The 20,306-nt window shown below is 37.0% G+C and overlaps 1 protein-coding gene and 1 pseudogene across 2 annotated transcripts in view; both read left to right on the top strand.

Moving 5' to 3' along the window:
• Positions 1–20,306, top strand: part of LOC132425574 (bifunctional heparan sulfate N-deacetylase/N-sulfotransferase 4) — a 244,608-nt gene that overhangs the window by 103,947 nt on the left and 120,355 nt on the right. The window lies entirely within an intron of this gene.
• On the top strand, positions 16,569–19,655 carry LOC132425663 (guanidinoacetate N-methyltransferase pseudogene; annotated as a pseudogene).

Raw genomic sequence — 20,306 nt, 5'->3', positions numbered from 1 at the left:
ATTCCTTGATCATTGACATCAGTCCACAAATTTGGAATGGACATCTTGAAATACTCATCTAGCTGCAATCGAAGCAATTATGGGAAGAGATTTTCAAACTAAATGACCAATTTATACTGAAAAAAATCAAAAGTGTTTAAATCTCTTTTTTCTTTCATCCTGACTTTCCTCCCTATTCCTTGATATGACCTTGTCTGGTAGAGGGACTATCAGTGAAAGGCACAGTTGTTCTCACAACATGTACAAAAATGATTCAAATAACATATTAGTAGCTTCATACTGATATTTCAAAAACTGTTAATCAATTGAATGGTTCCATTTGTAGAATTTCTCCATTCTCTCTGGATAGAGTTTATTTTCTGTTGTAATATGTCTAAAGGTCATGAGACAAACATATTGCAAGGCTGTTTCTTTACTATTTCATTATGTCAGAAGAACTATTATTACTGTACAGCATCATTATTTCTTAATCCATGCACACTATGTATGCAGTGTGAATGTTTGTATGTATGGGCAGTTACATGTATGTCTGTTTAATCCATGAGCACATGTGTATGCAGTGTGAGTGTGCATATATATATATATGTATGTATGTTTAATCCATGAACATATATGCCATGAGTGTGCGTGCATGTGTATGTTTTTATAGAAGGTGTTAATCTAATGATTAGCACAGGCAACCCAGATATGGTCATTGCAAGACACTATACTTGTATGGCAGTAGGGTAGGGGGAAATAATTTTGATCCTTTTTTTTTTTTTTTTTTTTACTAAATCATACTGTTAGTATGATTAGTTTTATTTTAGTGACTTTTTATTGTCACTAAATAAAAACAACACTTCAAAGATGACAACAGAGGGCTTCCCTGGTGGCACAGTCATTGAGAATCCGCCTGCCGATGCAGGGGACATGGGTTCGTGCCCCAGTCCGGGAAGATCCCACATGCCACGGAGCGGCTGGGCCCGTGGGCCATGGCCGCTGAGCCTGTGCGTCCGGAGCCTGTGCTGTGCAACAGGAGAGGCCACAACAGTGAGAGGCCCGCGTACTGCAAAAAAGAAAAGATGACCACAGAAAAATTAAGGCTAAGGAGAATAAGAATAATCGACTAATATTAAAATGCTTGATGAAAAAGCTACCAAAAATCATTCCTGGCTTAACCCACATCTCCTTCTCAAACACAGAGAGAATGCCTGTAGCATAAACCTGATTTTTTTTTTTTTCACAATAGATTTGTGGGGGAAAAGTAAGAAATGGTGGTTTGTTGTTATAAGTTTTGTATATAGATTCATTAAAATTTCGAAATGAGTGGAGCTTTTCAGTTCACTAATAGTAGCAGACCAAAAATATCCCAAAGGGAAAAAGAGCACTTTCCGTGTTCAGTGGTAACTTTTCAAAAATGCTGTCAGGTTTTTTTGGACATTTTATCAAACATTTGGAAGCCTTATTCATAAGTAAATAAGTAAAGGATTCTTGAAATAAAGGCACAGGTTTTTAAATCTGCTTTTAAAACACTACACGTATTTATGAACTCTATATAATTTTTTTCATAATAAGCACAATATCCCTGATATGAAAAATTCTGACATTTAAATTGTTCTCATAGAAACCCAAACTGTTCAAAGAGCAACTATGGGGCTTCCCTGGTGGCGCGGTGGTTGAGAGTCCGCCTGCCGATGCAGGGGATACGGGTTCGTGCCCCGGTCCGGGAAGATTCCACATGCCGCGGAGCGGCTGGGCCCGTGAGCCATGGCCGCTGAGCCTGCGTGTCCGGAGTCTGTGCTCCGAAACGGGAGAGGCCACAGCAGTGAGAGGCCCACGTACCGTAAAAAAAAAAAAAAAAAAAAAAAAGAGCAACTATGAACAATCTTTGTGTCGTAATGACCTGCACACTAAATCAGCTATGTAGAGATTTCAATTAAAAAATAAAGGAGTATGATAGTGGAATTAATGGCACAATGAAATAAAACAGAGGGAGAGCTGCCTTTCAATAGCTGCTAAGCCTCTATGTTTACTAAATGATGCAGTGTGTAGCCTTATGCTGTACATCAAATACCAGATGTCAAAAAACCCTGATAATTACAACTAATAACGTATTTCAATGGTAGGAAATGTAGAGAAGGTAATAATATTTAATCAAAAGTAAAACTGTGAACAAATATTGATTTGATGAAAGTTTACTATGGAGCAAATAGTATATTTTGGAGGTTCAGTGATGTATAAGGCAGTCTGTACACTCAGCAGAGTGGACATTTACATGAACATGGACTTAGATAAAATATAAAGAAGCAAAGCATCCAGGCAAAGAAAAGTTTGAAATATTTTCAGCAATTGCATGAGTTCTTGAGGGATCCTTCAGAATACATACCCTTGTGGTACAAATATCCATGTAAAATACTTTGGTAATTGAGTGTATTTGTCATCTATTACTTCATAACAAATTAGCCCAAGACTTAACAACTTAAAACAACACACACTGATATCTAACAGTTTGTGTAGGTCAGAAAGTTGAATATGACTTAACTGGATCCTGCAGTTCAGGATCTCTTAAAAGACTTCAACCAAGGTGTCAGCTGGGGCAGCAGTCATTTCAAGGCTCAACTAGAGGGTGGACCAGCTCTGAAGTTCACTCACATGGTTGTTGACAAGATTCAGTTCCTCATGGATTGTAAGACTATGGACCTGAGTTTCTCCTCAGTTGTTGCCTGGGTCCACCCTCCGTTCCTCACCATGTGGGCCACTCTAGAGGGCAACTCACAACATGCAGATTGTTTTGGCTCTTTGAAGTTCTTTGAAATTACCATATGAATTGTAGGATCAGCTTATCAATTTCTGCACAATGGCCGGCTGGAATTTGGATAAGGATAGCATTGAATCCACAGATCAATTTGGGAAATATTGTCATCTTAACAACATTAGCTCTTCTGATACATAAACATGGGCTGTTTTTTCATTTATTTAGGTGGTCTTTAATTTCTTCCAACAATATTTTATAATTTTCAGGGTCTGTGTTTTACACTGCTTTTATTAAAAATAATCCTAAGTATTGTATTCTTTTTAATGCTATTGTAAATGGAAATTTTTATTAATTTCATTTTCACATTGTTCATTTTTATGTATAGAAGTACAATTGATTTTTGTATATGGACCTTGTAACCTTCAAATTTGCTGTACTCACTTATTAGTTCTAGAGGTTTTTTTAATGGATTCCTCAGGATAGTCTATATGCAAGATCATGTTATATGTAAATAAAGATAGTTTTACTTCTTCTCCAGTTTGTATACAGTTTATTTCAGTTTATTGTTTAATTTCCCTGACTAGAACCTGGAATATAATGTTGAATAGAAATGGTAAGACCAAATATCCTTGTCTTATTCCTGATCTTAGGAGGGAAGCATCCAGTCCTTCACCATTAAGCATGATCTTAATTGTGGGCTTTTTAGAGATACTCATTATCAAGTTGAATTTTCTGTCTATTCCTACTCAGTTGAGTATTTTTATCATAAAAGGCTGTTGGATTTGTCACATGATTTTTTTTTGGTGTCTATCCAGTTGATTATGTTTTTTTCTTTTTTTATTGTTATAGTATATTACATTAATTGATTTTTAGACGTTAAACCAACCTTATGTGTGTGTGATAAATCCCATTGACCATGGTGTATAATGCTTTTCATATGTTGTTGAATTTAACTGCTAGTGTTTTGTTGAGGGTTTTGCATCTATGTTCATAAGGATATTCATCTGTAGTTTTCTTTTATTATGATATCTTTGTCTGGTTGTGGTGTTAAGGTAATAATCAAATATACTGATGCACTTAACAGTGTCCTACATTTCTCTGAGATTCTACTGAATTTTCTTACTTTTTTCCTCTCAGTTCTTCAGACTGCATAATCTCTATGGATCTATCTTTAAGTTCATGGGATCTTTCTTCTGCCAGCTCTAATGTACTGTTGAACCTCTCTAATAAATTTTTCATTTTAGTAATTGTACTTTTCAATTGCAGGATTTCCACTTGATTCTTTTTTAATAATTTCTGTCTTTTTATTGATATGATCTATTTGATGAGTCACTGTTATCATATATTCCTTTATGTCTGGAAGTATGGTTTGTTTCAGTTCTTAGAATACATTTGAAATCTTTGTCTACTAAGTCTGGCATCTGGGCCCTTTAAAGACAGTTTGCATTGCTTATTTTATTGTCCTGTCTATAGGTCACCCTTCCAGTTTCTTTGCATATCTTGTAATTTTCTGCTTAAAACTGGACATTTTAAATAATTTTTGTAGCACTCTTGATATTGATTCCCTCCTCCCATCTCCAGGGTTTTGTTTTTGTTATTGTTATTTACTCATCAGTTTACTTGTTTAGTATATGATTGGGAAATTGAAGTGAAGACTTTTTCCCTTGTAGTGTGTAGCCTCAATGCTACTCCTCAGAGGCAGCACAGTCACTCTGTCATAACAGTATTTTTAGTAAGGTTGCTTTTACATCTTTTCCTGATGTCTCTATTAAGCTGTCTGCCTGTGGCAGACAGCTAGCCAGGTATAAAAGTTAGCTAGATAAGAACCTACAGTAATTACCAACAATATGCTTTATTGTTTTTGACAATGCCCTAGGATGCAAATTGTGCCATAGTCTGAACCACTGAAATGTGGGCCTTTTCACAGTAGTCTTTGAAGCCAGTATATGAGGCTTTTTATGACTCCAGGAGCAACCCGAGCTGTCTCTTTCCCCGATTCTGTCTAGTAAACTTTTGTTTGGTCTATTATCAGCTTGTTGTTAATCTTAATTAAAATGAAAACAACCTCCTCTTAATTGCTTATTATCAAAATCATCATTTGTTTTCAAGAGTGATCTTAGGTTTGAACTTCTTAACTCTCTGTCCCAAAAAAAGTTAGTTCCCTTTGAGAGAACTTAGGAACTCTCTCTTCTTATGGTGTGCCTCCTACCCTGGGCAAAATCTCTACACCAATGCTCCAGAGCTGAGGGTGGAGATAATGGCCCCTTCTCACAGAGTGATACCCAGATTTATGATCAGGGTGCTGGGTTGAGATAGTAGCCTCTGGTCCTCTCAGCTTGCCTCTCCTGGCTTAGAACTAGCACCCTATAATTGAGCTGGAGCCAGGACAAATCATGGTTCCAGTATTCTTGGTCTACATCTGGGGTACAGTTTCTGCTCTACAAGTTTGGCTGCCTTGAGGAGGAGAGGTACCCGCTGTGTTCTTGGCTGCACCCAACGTGGGTAGGGATTTTGCCACTTTAAACTAGAGCAAGTGGGGAAAGGGGTGGGCCATGGTCAAATGCTACACACTTTCACTGTTCTTACCAATCTTAGTAGATTTCTTGAATAAATATTTCTTTGCTGTATCTTCTTGGTTCATTTTCCAGAGATTTAAAATGCTTGGCATTTTAAAAAAATAATTTCTACCAGGTATGGTTGTTTTGCTGGAAAAGGGACCACGGAGCTCCTCACAGCACCATTCCAGATGTCTGAACTCTATCATCATTTTTTTTTAAGCTGGACATAGACTATTTTAAATGAAAGCTCGTGAATATTTTTTCATGCAGTGTCTTGCTGATAGTCTCTTAAAAGACTATAGATATTTCAAATGTATGTCCTTATTAAAGTATTTTCATATAACTGTCCTATTGATATAATAAAAGTTAAAAGTGTAGTTGCAAAATATGTACCCAAGAAGAGCTATTACCCATCTCTGCATATCTCTAAATGAATCATGTTTTGAATTGGAGAATAAAAGAGGACTTTCCAACTATTTTGATTTAATAAAAAATTACTCAGATTTAACTATAGTTATGGACAATTAGTTTACACAGAAGACATCTTTACTATTATATATTTATCACTTGGCTTTGAAAAATGAAAGGACTGATATCTATCATTTCTTTTTTTTTTTAACATCTTTATTGGAGTATAATTGCTTTACAATGGTGTGTTAGTTTCTGCTATATAACAAAGTGAATCAGTTATACATATACATATGTTCCCATATCTCTTCCCTCTTGCGACTCCCTCCTTCCCACCCTCCCTATCCCACCCCTCTAGGTGGTCACAAACCACCGAGCTGATCTCCCTGTGCTATGCGGCTGCTTCCCACTAGCTATCTATTTTACATTTGGTAGTGTATATATGTCCACGCCACTCTCTCACTTTGTCACAGCTTACCATTCCCCCTCCCCATATCCTCAAGTCCATGCTCTAGTAGGTCTGTGTCTTTAATCCCGTCTTACCCCTAGGTACTTCAGGACCGTTTTTTTCCCTTATATTCCATATATATGTGTTAGCATACAGTATTTGTTTTCCTCTTTCTGACTTACTTCACTCTGTATGACAGACTCTAGGTCCATCCACCTCACGACAAAAAATTCAATTTCTTTTCTTTTTATGGCTGAGTAATATTCCATTGTATATATGTGCCACATCTTTATCCATTCATCTGTTGATGGACACTTAGGTTACTTCCATGTCCTGGCTATTGTAAATAGAGCTGCAATGAACATTTTGGTACATGACTCTTTTTGAATTATGGTTTTCTCACGGTATATGCCCAGTAGTGGGATGGTAGTTCTACTTGTAGTATTTTAAGGAACCTCCATACTGTTCTCCATAGTGACTGTATCAATTTACATTCCCACCAACAGTGCAAGACTGTTCCCTTTTCTCCACACCCTCTACAGCATTTATTGTTTCTAGATTTTTTGATGATGGCCATTCTGACCGGTGTGAGATGATATCTCATTGTAGTTTTGATTTGCATTTCTCTAATGATTAATGATGTTGAGCATTCTTTCATGTGTTTGTTGGCAATCTGTATATCATCTTTGGAGAAATGTCTATTTAGGCCTTCTGCCATTTTTGGATTGGGTTGTTTGTTTTCTTGATATTGAGCTGCATGAGCTGCTTGTAAATTTTGGAGATTAATCCTTTGTCAGTTGCTTCATTTGCAAATATTTTCTCCCATTCTGAGGGTTGCCTTATTGTCTTGTTTATAGTTTCCTTTACTGTGCAGAAGCTTTTAAGTTTCATTAGGTCCCATTTGTTTATTTTTGTTTTTATTTCCATTTCTCTAGGAGGTGGGTCAAAAAGGATCTTGCTGTGATTTATGTCATAGAGTGTTCTGCCTATATTTTCCTCTAAGAGTTTGATAGTGTCTGGCCTTACATTTAGGTCTTTAATCCATTTTGAGCTTATTTTTGTGTATGGTGTTAGGGAGTGATCTAATCTCATACTTTTACATGTAGCTGTCCAGTTTTCCCAGCACCACTTATTGAAGAGGCTGTCCTTTCTCCACTGTACATTCCTGCCTCCTTTATCTAAGATAAGGTGACCATATGTGCATGGGTTTATCTCTGGGCTTTCTATCCTGTTCCATTGATCTATGTTTCTGTTTTTGTGCCAGTACCATACTGTCTTGATTACTGTAGCTTTGTAGTATAGTCTGAAGTCAGGGAGCCTGATTCCTCCAGCTCCATTTTTCGTTCTCGAGATTGCTTTGGGTATTCGGGGTCTTTTGTGTTTCCATACAAATTGTGAAATTTTTTTTTCTAGTTCTGTGAAAAATACCAGTGGTAGTTTGATAGGGATTGCATTGACTCTGTAGATTGCTTTGGGTAGTAGAGTCATTTTCAGAATGTTGATTCTTCCAATCCAAGAACATGGTACATCTCTCCATCTGTTTGTATCATCTTTAATTTCTTTCCTCAGTGTCTTGTAATTTTCTGCATACAGGTCTTTTGTCTCCTTAGGTAGGTTTATTCCTAGATATTTTATTGTTTTTGTTGCAGTGGTAAATGGGAGTGCTTTCTTAATTTCACTTTCAGATTTTTCATCATTAGTGTGTAAGAATGCCAGAGATTTCTGTGCATTAATTTTGTATCCTGCTACTTTACCAAATTCATTGCTTAGCTCTAGTAGTTTTCTGGTAGCATCTTTAGGATTCTCTATGTAGAGTATCATGTCATCTGCAAACAGTAACACCTTTACTTCTTCTTTTCTGATTTGGATTCCTTTTATTTCTTTTTCTTCTCTGGTTGCTGTGGCTAAAACTTCTAAAACTATGTTGAATAAGAGTGATGAGAATGGGCAACCTTGTCTTGTTCCTGATCTTAGTGGAAACAGTTTCAGTTTTTCACCATTGAGGATGATGTTGGCTGTGGGCTTGTCATATATGGCCTTTATTATGTTGAGGAAAGTTCACTCTATGCCTACTTTCTGCAGGGTTTTTATCATAAATGGGTGTTGAATTTTGTCGAAAGCTTTCTCTGCATCTATTGAGATGATCATATGGTTTTTCTCCTTCAATTTGTTAATATGGTGTATCACATTGATTGATTTGTGTTTATTGAAGAATCCTTGCATTCCTGGAATAAACCCCACTTGTTGATGGTGTATGATCCTTTTAATGTGTTGTTGGATTCTGTTTGCTAGTATTTTGTTGAGGATTTTTGCATCTATGTTCATCAGTGATATTGGCCTCTAGTTTTCTTTCTTTGTGACATCTTCGTCTGATTTTGGTGTCAGGGTGATGGTGGCCTCATAGAATGAGTTTGGGAGTGTTTCTCCCTCTGGTATATTTTGGAAGAGTTTGAGAAGGATAGGTGTTAGCTCTTCTCTAAATGTTTGATAGAATTCACCTGTATAGCCATCTGGTCCTGGGCTTATATTTGTTGGAAGATTTTTAATCACAGTTTCAATTTCAGTGCTTGTGATTGGTCTGTTCATATTTTCTATTTCTTCCTGGTTCAGTCTCAGCAGGTTGTGCATTTCTAAGAATTTGTTCATTTCTTCCAGGTTGTCCATTTTATTGGCATAGAGTTGCTTGTAGTAATCTCTCACGATCCTTTATATTTCTGCAGTGTCAGTTGTTACTTCTTTTTCATTTCTAATTCTATTGATTTGAGTCTTCCTTTTTTTCTTGATGAGCCTGGCTAGTGGTTTATCAATTTTGTTTATCTTTTCAAAGAACGATCTTTTAGTTTTATTGATCTTTGCTATCGTTTCCTTCATTTCTTTTTCATTTATTTCTGATCTGATCTTTATGATTTCTTTCCTTCTGCTAACTTTGGGGTTAAGAAAATGGGAATAGGAACATACATATTGATAATTACCTTAAAAGTAAATGGATTAAATGCTCCCACCAAAAGACACAGACTGGCTGAATGGATACAAAAACAAGACCCATATATTTGCTGTCTGCAAGAGAACCACTTCAGACCTTGGGACACATACAGACTGAAAGTGAGGGGATGGAAAAGATATTCCATGCAAATGGAAATCAAAAGAAAGCTGGAGTAGCAATTCTCATATCAGACAAGATAGATTTTAAAACAAAGATTATTACGAGAGACAAAGAAGGACACTACATCATGATCAAGGGATCGATCCAAGAAGAAGATATAACAATTGTAAATATTTATGCACCCAACCTAGGAGCACCTCAATATATAAGGCAAATGCTAACAGCCATAAAAGGGGAAATCAACAGTAACACACCATAGTAGGGGGCTTTAACACCCCAGTTTCACCAATAGACAGATCATTCAGAATGAAAATAAATAAGGAAACACAAGCTTTAAATGATACATTAAACAAGATGGACTTAATTGATATTTATAGGACATTCCATCCAAAAACAACAGAATACACATTTTTCTCAAGTGCTCATGGAATATTCTCCAGGATAGATCATATCTTGGATCACAAATCAAGCCTTGGTAAATTTAAGAAAATTGAAATCGTATGAAGTATGTTTTCCGATCACAACGCTATGAGACTAGTTATCAGTTACAGGAAAACATCTGTGAAAAATACAAGCACATGGAGGCTAAACAGTACACTACTAAATGACCAAAAGAGCACTTAAGAAATCAAAGAGGGAAACAAAAAATACCTAGAAACAAATGACGATGGAGACACAATGACCCAAAACCTATGGGATGCAGCAAAAGCAGTTCTAAGAGGGAAGTTTATAGCAGTACAATCCTACCTTAAGAAACAGGCAACATCTCAAATAAACAACCTAATCTTGCACCTAAGGCAATTAGAGAAAGAAGAATATCATCATTTCTTGACTAATTTGTTTCAGTAGCCTCTTCACTGGTCTCCAGTTCCACTCTTGACCCTGTGGAGTCTATTCTTATCAAAGTAACTACAATGATCTTGTTAACATGTAATTCAGATTCTGTGACATTTTGTCTGAAAGCCCTTCAAACTACCTTAAAAGAGCCCACAAGGCCCTAGCATCTGGCCCCTTATATTGTGTTCTATATGCTGCCATCTCATTTTTTAATGAATAATACTTGAAAGTCTCCAGTGCGCCTCCCTTCATGCAGTCCTTGATGTTGACTGTTGTTTTTCAGTTATCACACTTGTGTTGTGCTGCTCCTCCCAGTTTGGTGACTCTGGTTTTGACCCCAGTTTTATCCTACTCTCCCTACAACTCACTGCTAATATAATGTCATCCAGGCTCTGGGGTTCTTGAATTTGGAGGAGCATTTCCTTACCTCCCATTCTCTACACCATATACACACTCTTAAGAACAAATCAGAAAGATATGGGTTAAAGAATATTTTAGTGACATCATCTTGTGTTAATTCAAAAGTTATCCTTGACAGTACTGAAAAGAAGTTGAAGAGAGAGGAAAGTACTGCCTTTGTCTCTTCTCCCTAAAAGTTAATTGCCTGTGTTCTAGTCTTATCTTCCCTTTTCCCTTTTCCTTGCTCCTTAAGGATGGGACCACTTGTATTTTACTTCGTTTTTCATGTACTTCAGTCTGTGTAATCCACTATCCTAATTCTCCATACCAAAGTTGCCATCCTACTTTTAGATTTAAGCCCTGTGATAGAAATGCAGCTATAATTGCTGGTAATTTCCCCTGATAAGCTAGAATTTCTAGACTGGGTTTTCAAATTAAAACCCACTATATATTTGGAAACGATTTTTTGTATCAGTTTTTAATCCTGAAACAGGCAAAATATATTTTTAAGCTTGAAAAAGCATTAAATAATGAAATCAAATATTAATGGCATTACCTTGGAAGACAGAGCAGTGAAAGTTTGCTAAATGTTCAGTAAATGGAATATTTGTATGATCTTGAATATATTTAATTCTACTTATTGGAAACCTATGATGAGCAAAATGGTGTTCGGAAAGAAGAAAATAATAAAATCACAGTGGGATGATTATAGGATACCAGCCAGCAAACTTGAAGCTCATTTATATGAGCATTTAAATGATTTTGTTACTGAATATAGAATGTTTATTTATAGATGGCATTTTCCAACAGTTTAAAAGTATTTCCATATATCCATGTGGTCAGTAGAGATATCCCTTCATCATTATGTCTGTTAATTTTTTCTTTTTATATTATATATGCATATATTTCTCATCTCTTATTCGAAACTGTTGTTCACAGACACAATTCATCCATTACCATATTCCTTTTCTGTGACAATATTGAAATATCACAATCCTTTGTACCTTCCTGTTAATCTTCTTGTGTTTTATTTACAACAAAAGTGAATAAAACTTAGTGTGAAAAAATTGCACAGCTATAGATTCAACCTTTAATATATGCTATATCAAGATGAAATATTGTGTTACAATAAGTGAGCTATCCATTTGTCACTGAAAATCTTTAGCATTTGAGTGCTTTATTGTTTTAAGCATTTCAGAGAGTAACCTTTTAAAATACATAACTTACCACTTTTAAAATGGTAAATGTGTACTAAGCATCATGACACATTTTTCACGACAGCTAAAGGTTTTCATGTTAATACAAATGATTTTACTGTACTCTTTTCCTGCTGTGCTGTCAGAGTTAGCTGTGATTATGTGGATTATTTGCTCCTAAACTATGTTCACAGAATTTTTGAATTCTTGTGTCTACTTTTTCTAGTTTTCCAGTCTATTGTTTGTAATGTTGGTAGCTTTCTTTTCTAGCCATTGTCATGTTATCTGGGCCTAGTAGCCAGATTCCCATTTCAGTAAAATGAAGTGGTCAAAGTAGATGACCACTGAAGCCCCTGATATCTGTAAAATTATGTGAATCTGAATTGCCCTGAGCTTGGAAATCAGGTAGAGAAGGCTTCCTAGGTTTGTTTCTAAAGTGATAATGAAAGCTCTCAATTCCACAAATGAAAAAACTGAGCTCATAAGTGACTTGTACTTGGTCACACAGGGAACCCACACTCTGCCTTGTGGTTCCTAATTCATTGTTCTCAATTGCACCATACAACACCCCAAGCAAGAGCTGATGATCTGTGGGAAAACCAGACAGTATCTTCCCAAGGTAAAATGAACCAACTTGTGTGCCCTGTTATTCTAATGGCCTTTTGTTAACCATAGTCCAGTTAATTAAGGTAATATATGTGACTTCTGCAAAGCTGAATAATAGTTGAAGAACCCAGACCTTTCTTCTGTATTGAGAGAAGTAGATGTTATTGTATAAAATTTCAAAGATTAATATGGAAAATTTCATGTATTAATGGCATAATTATCAATGCATTGTGTAACAAGCGAAAATATTTTGATTTCGCTTTCAGCTACCCATTGACAGCAGATAGGTATAGGTTTTTGGCCTTTTTACAAGTAGGATGATATTGTTTAATAAAATTCTTAGCTAGTTTATTCAAGCAGTCGCTAAAGTTCTCAATTTCTGTTTTCACCAAACCTAGGCCATGAAGAATAGGATAAACTTTTTGCCTGGAAATTAGAATTGGTTTTTCACTAGCTATTAATATTCATACTGCTTTGTAATGGATTTAGAGAAAACAATGGCTTTTCTTGTCATGTGTTGTATCATGGTCAGTCCTTGACTTGCCAGTCTGGTATTGACGGGTAGATAAAAGAATTTCCCTTAGACAGAAAATTTCTACAATACATATTTATCTATTTGATTTTTTTAGCAGAGGGCACCATCAGACACCCCCATCCCCCAAATCCCTATTTTAGCTGCAGTATCTTTTTTCTGTACAGTAGCTTTTTTTTCCCTGAACATGTTTAATCTCAAAGGAATAAATGCCACCTACAGAATGCACTTTAATATTGGGCAGCAATAATTGAAGGAAATGAACTATTTATGTTACTCAGATGCATTGATATGAATCTACCAAGGTTTGCACCTGTCTGTTCTGGATACCTTGTTGTCATTATTTTTAGTAAGTATAAAGTCTTGAAAGTCATTCTTTCTGCTTTATGGTTTTTATGCATTTAAATAATATTTTAAGATTAACTAGAGGAGCTCCAATTCTTTTCAAGTGCTGATACATATAACACTTGCAACAAAGATTTCCCCCTATAGGAGGTAAGCTGATAACTGCGTAAAGTAGTTGTTAATATTTAATTTACTTGCTTTAAGGTAAATAAATATTTCCTCTAAATATTAAGTTTTATTTATATAATACAGAGCAATAAACTGTGCACAAAATATAAAAGAAAAATTCACGTTCCTCTGCAGAAAACAAAACCTTAACTATTTTTATACATAAAAATCTTTTATGATGTGAGTTTACCCTGTGTGTGACACAGCCTAATTGCCCTGAGTAGCAAGTTCATGTGTTTAGCTTCAGATGTATCTTGGTTCAAATTTTGCCAATTACTAGATGGGTGCCCTTAGCAAATGACTTAAAATTCCAGTGCTTTAATTATGAATGTGTAAACTGGAGATGATAGTTGTTTCTACCACATAGGTTTTTACGAGGTTTAGGTGATGTGTGTACATGTTCATATGTGTATAATGCTTAGCTAAGTGCTTGGCACATAAGTCTTTCAAAAAGCATTTGTCTTCCTCCTCATCATCATCATGGCTACCATCATTCTTACCATATTTCTTCAGGAAGCATGTGATCATTCCTCTTGAAATAAGAGGTTGATGATGATTGTAAAACGACCAAGTGACTTTTTCAAGGTAATGTAATATGCACATTGGGAACAGATCCAAGATAGTCTAATTTGCTTTGCAGTCCTCCATCTATCCATCATTCAGTACTGAATGTGGTCACTAATTTTTGGTGATTCAAAGAGACCAATATCTTACCAAACATTCCAGGAAAAAGGAACATTCATGATAAAAGTTGTGTTTTTAAAGAAAATAAGCGAAATATAAAAAAAAAGTTGATACATGTCTATGTGAACTCTTGAATCTTTGAAATTATTGCTTTCCAATTATGTCCAAAAATTTTCAGATACTTCCTCCAGTGTGAAAAAGTAACTCCCGTCTTTCATTTGTTCAGCTGTTTGTTCATTTCTTTCTTCTTTCTTCCCTTTCTTTCTCCCTCTTTTCCTTCCTTCCTCTCAACAGATAATTAATGAATGTGTATTATCTACTAAGCACTTTACTTGACACCAAGGATACAAAAATGAATGAGATGCTGCTTATTCTTGGGATATAACTTCAGTTTAACAAAACAGCATTTTGGGTTTTTGAGAGACAGGTACAGAGCCCAGCATAGCCACAAAGGAGACACGGGTTAGTTATAAGAGGAAGAAAAATCATAAACAGGACAGACAATTGAGATAACAACACTTGTGAAAAATGAGTAGGTGTGCTTGAGGCAGAAGGCAGGAACAGGGCATCCAAGCAGAGGGAGCAGTATGAGAAAGGGCACAAGATAGTGCCCAAAAGAACGTGTTCCACTCTTGCGACAAAATATATATCAATATATATTGCTTCAGCAACAACCTATCTGTGGGTCAGGAAACTATTGCCTGTGGGATTTAGCTGCAGCCTGTTTTGGTATGGCTGGTCTGCTAAGAGTGGGTTTTACATTTGTAAACGGTTGTAAAAATCAAGTAAACAAAGAAAAACATGTGACAGAGACATTGTGTTGCTGGCGAAGCCTAAAATATTTCCTACATAGCCCTTTGGAGAAAAAGTCTCCCAAACTTTGACCTACACACTTTGACCTATAAAGATGCAGAGGAAGGTATGTCAAATTGGAATCATAATAATGGACAGTATTTCATGAATCCCTAATTAATGTACATCTAGCCATAATGATTATTGGTAACTTGCTGTGTCCTTAGAAATATGAAATTTGTGGAACATAAAATACATTTCTGATAATTCTTGCCCTTATGAATCTCCAAAAGGAGCATAAAATATTGAAGAAAAGAAGAAATTGATTTGGTGTCAGAAGAGGCTTTGAGTTGGGAATTAAGAGAAAATGAGCCCGTGTAGTTCATGTGGAGCCAGAATATGAAGGAACTTTTCCCTCTAGGTTTCAGGGCCTCAGGGACCCTAAATCCAACTGTTCTGATCACTTTTGCTTAGAACTCTACCTTCTGAAATTCCAGTTCTCCAGAGTCTCATAACACCTCCCCTAATTAATGTATTCTAATCTACTGCTCTCCTGTTTACCTCCTAGATCAGGACTCTTATGTGCCTTTTATACATAAGATTAGGAAGTGGGCTGCTTAGCAACAAGGCATGAGAATTCTTATTTCTACATTCTGGTAGGGTACAGATTAATACTTGGTCATCACTTCTGAATGCATACTCAGTACCCATTTTCACACTCTTCCTAGTGAATAAAGCCAAAGTTTGCTTGTGGAGCCAAAATGTCTAGCTAGAGGACAGATTTTTCAGCTTTTATTTCAGGTAGAGAGCATTTAACATAGTTCTGGCCAATTAGATATAAAAGTAAGTCACGGTATGGAACTTCCAGGAAAGCAGGTTAGAGATGGCTGATGTTTGCCCTTCTGCACTTTGCCTTTGTTCCTTTCTCTTGCCTAGTATGTGGTCCTATTGGCTGGAACAAAGACATTCATCTAAAACATGAAGGAAAGGCCAAGAGAATCAGAGACCTCACTTCTGGCATTCTTGAACTTCTGAACCAACCACTCATCTCTGGATTTCCAATTACTCAAGAAAAATAAGCACTTTTCTTTTTCTCAATCCACTGTTTCTTGCTTTTCTGATGCAAAGTTTGACCATTTCCTATCCAGTGCTTTTCCATTGCATTTTTTCTCTTAAGCTGTTTTGAGATTTGCCTACATCCAAACTGCCCCATTGTCTAAAATTTGTAGACCCTTCAAAGGAATATTTATATAGAATACCCTAAACATGGCCTAACACTTTTTAAGAAGTGTTGATAGTGAAAATTTTACGCCTAATTATCAATCAATTATTAGATAGCAGTTTTGTGAGTGAATTCTTAGAATGCTTAATAATAGCATAATTAACTTTCAGTGACAGATTTTCATTTTATTGCTTCAATGACCAAACTTGTTTTTAATTAATAAATGATTGTGAGCTAATCAAAAGCCAAGGTTTGCAAGATTTTTTAAAAAATTTAACTCCTGCTCTACTGAGTATACCCTATTCAAATTGGATAATCCATCAAAGGCAGTAGTTATCACATGTTTTTCGTTTTCTTTTCTTTTATTCTCTTTTGTTTTTCAATTTGAAAAATTCAGCTAGATAGTTTCTTTTATGCTTTATCGGTAGGGGCTGAACATTTTCATCATTCTGTAATCACCTCTTCAGAGTCAACATTTCAGTTCCATGCAGTCACTTCTGCAGTAACCAGAGCAATATGAGAAATTGTTTTCAAACATGTTGACAGTGGAGAGCGTTAAAGCTGGTTAATAATATAGGAGAACTGAAGGGCTTGAACTGGAGTTGCTTTGAGATGAAAACTGTATTGAAACTTTGATTTCCAAATATCATGCCACTTTAACATGAAGATAACAAAATGGAAGTATAATATTTGGTATGGCATGTCTACAGAAACATATAGTAATTTACCCATCTTTATAGGCAGTTACTTAAGTCATCATAATTTATTTAAGTTTTTTTATTATATACGTACCATTTATTAACATAAGCTTTTTGTCTGATGAAATTTATTTCACATGGTAGTAAAGTTTCCACAAAATTGGAAACAATCACGGATGGGAATTATTTTAACTCTTAGAGAAGGCACAGGATGTCACAGAGGACAACATGTAATAATCCTTTGTATTTTGGAGGTGGGGGAGAAAATTTACAACCAGAGGGATGGCTCATTCCTACACCAAATGTTTAAAGCATTTTTCCATAAATGCATTAAGCTGGCATTAAGGGGAAAAATGACTCCTAAGGGAAATCTCAGCTTGACTCAAAAATAATATTAGAAATATATTCCATTGCTCAGAGTAAGTAATAGTTTATGCAAATCTATTTCTGCAAAGTGATGCATTTAAATTAATGATTCTAAACCATCAGCTATATAACTGTGGAAGCATCCAAAAAGTTAGGAAATGTGAGCAAAATTTTTAAATGAAGGACATTCCAGCCAGTTTCAAAAAGGACAAGTTGCCCTCCTCTACTTGTCTACCACACACACACACACACACACACACACACACCCCTAGCCATTTCATCTAAACCAGAGCTTTATTTCATTAACATAGGCAATCAGGTAGAAGATTTTTAAAAATTATTTAATACTTGCTGTGTATAGATATTTGAGGTACTAAGAATGGAAATATATGGGAAGGTAAGTTAGTTACATTATTTACTTGAGATAAAATTACAGATGAACGTATTGTGAAAATGCTGTGATTTGTATTAAGCAAAATTATTTTGAGTACCTTCTTTTTGCACGTTTCTGCTTATAGTAACTATAGAAATATCATAATGGAATGGATCATACTATTCTTGTTTCCATCTCTTAACACATTTACAAAGAATCTTGAATGTTATTCCTTCCAGGTTAAAGGCATTGTTAGAAGCTCTAAATATTTACTATCTGGTATCATTTCTCTTGTCACTAACTTACATCTAGAACTAGATCTTTCCATGCAGCAGAGGCAACAATGAAGAGAAAGGTACTAAAATGCAGATATAGTATTTCCTGAGATAGCCTGATATCACATCTTTGCTGCCCCAAACTCTTCACAGGTCTTTGCTTTCCTCTTTATTAAGCTCTTCTCAAGAACCCATCATTATAAGCATTCTCTTGAATCCTCCCTGAACTCCTTTACATTTCTTGGTAAAGGAGAACTCCCTTGCAAAGTCTCAACTTGGTAAAGGTAACTCCCTTGCAAAGTCTCAACTCCTTTTAAATCCAAATCTCTACCTAGTCCACTCCTGTACCCCCGAAAATTAATGTGGCTAGATCAACACTTAATTGTTCTCACTTTAAAACCATGACCACAGACCTCAAGTGGAGCTCAATACTGCCCAGAAGTTACACAGCAAGTCCTTATTTTGTTCACAATCTTACTCTCCTGAATCACTGTTTCATACCTTCTCTTTCTGCAAATTACTACAGGTCTTGCCCCATCTTAATTCTCAACTGATGAGTTTCTTATTTCACTGAAAAAAAAAAAAAGGTCAAGCAATTGAAAGAGGACTTCCACATGGCCCCATTACTACAACTACTACTTCAACGTGGTGGTAACAAAATGTAAATATAATAATAGGTTTGATTTTAATTTGAAACGTGAGCATGTCTATACAGAAAAGAAAACATAAAAATTATAATAATCTTCAGAGCTAGTTACTCAAGTGGTCCTAATTATTTAGTACAATCTTTTTGAATATGTAGGTACCCCTTATTACCATAAACTGTGTTAACAGTGACCTAAATATTCGTCGTGGCTTGGCATGCTGTGAGGGCAGCACACAATCCTGGTTCCTGTCTTGAAACAACGAATAAAAGAGCTAGAAATGCAAAGACCAAATTCTGTCCTTTTGCACTCAATCACGTCCCTTCCCAACTGTTCGAGAATATCATTCCAGGGCCCCGCCCAGAAGGCCCGGCAGGGACCTGGCCCTGCGCATCCAGAGCTTGGGCGGCGCACAGCACCAGCGCCAGCGCCGCGACCCGCGTCTTCGCGCGGGGCTGGATACGCACCTGCAGATCCTGGGCGAGCTGGCGATGGAGAGCTGGGAGACCCCTACCTGCAAGCGCTGGCGGCCGCCGCCGCCTCCAGAAAGGGCCAGGTCCTGGAGGTGGGCTTCGGTGCGGCCATGACAGCTACGAAGGTGCAGGAGGCCCACATCGACGCACTGGATCGTTGAATGCAAAGACGAAGTTTTCCAGCGGCTCCAGGACTGGGCTCAGCGGCCTCCCCGCAAGGTGGTTCCCTTGAAAGGCCTGTGGCGCCCCCCCTGACAGACAGTCACTTTGATGGGATCCTGTACGACACGTACCCGCTGTGTGAGGGGACCTGGCACACACACCAGTTCAACCTCATTAGGGACCATGCCCTTCCGCCTGCTGAAGCCAGGGAGCATCCTTACCTACTGCAACCTCACCTCCTGGGGGAGCTGATGAAGTCCAAGTACTACTCAGACATCACCACCGTGTTCCAAGAGACGCAGGTGTCCGCCCTGCTGAAGGCGGGCTTCAGGCGGAAGAACATCCACACACAGGTCACGGCCGACTACCGCTACTACCCCTTCCGGTGGATGATCACGCCCGGTCACCGAGCAGTGAGGCCACTGGGCCCACCCGCTCAGCGCCCACAGAGCCCTGCGGACTCCAGGCTTCAGGTACTCCCAACTCCCACGACCCTACTCAGCACCTTAGTGGCCGGGAGTGCAGGCTCTGGCCTCTCAGCCCGAGCCCAGACCCACGCCAGCTGCGTGACATCAGCAAGCTTCCCTGGCCTCTGCAACGGGATTACCACTACCTTCCTCCTAGGGTCTTGAGGATGAAATAAACGCTAACGCTGGGTTTGGCCAAAAATTTTAAAATTTTAAAAATATATATATATTTTAATTATATAATATAAAAAACTGTAATTCCATTAGTTCTCCCCTGTCTTCTAAATCATTACCCTTTCTATAAACATGCAGCTATTTCTCCCATCTTTAGATAGTCCTGCGCTTATGTTGTTTCTCCAACTACAGCACCATTTCTTGACTCTTCATTTTAGCAAAACTTCTTAAAATCGTTGTTATACTCACTTTCACCATTTCAGCTCCCTCTAGACTCTCTTAAATCCACTCTGATTTTCTTGCCCTTCACCACTCCACCAGATCTTCTCTTTTCCAGTTCATTAAAGGACATCCAGTGTTAAACCCAATGGGCAATTCTTAGTTCTCCTTGGAAATTCCTGGTGTTCCTCCCATCTCACTTGCAATACTCTTTCTGAGTGTATTTTCTGGATTTCTTCTCTCCTCTCTGCCTTCTTGATGTTAATCTGTCCCAAAGACTTAGCCTTCCTCTTCTCTCTGTTTACACATTCATTCTGTTGGTGATCTTAATGAGTTTTATGACTTTAAATAAAATTGATATCTTGAGCTCTCCAGCTGAACTTGCTCCTCTAAATGCTAAACTTATTTATTTGACTTCCCAAT

The sequence above is a fragment of the Delphinus delphis genome, chromosome 5 (assembly GCF_949987515.2).
Source record: "Delphinus delphis chromosome 5, mDelDel1.2, whole genome shotgun sequence".
In the NCBI taxonomy this organism is placed as follows: Eukaryota; Metazoa; Chordata; class Mammalia; order Artiodactyla; family Delphinidae; genus Delphinus; species Delphinus delphis.
The sequence above is the reverse complement of the archived record's forward strand: the minus strand, read 5'-3'. Positions and strand labels throughout refer to the sequence as shown.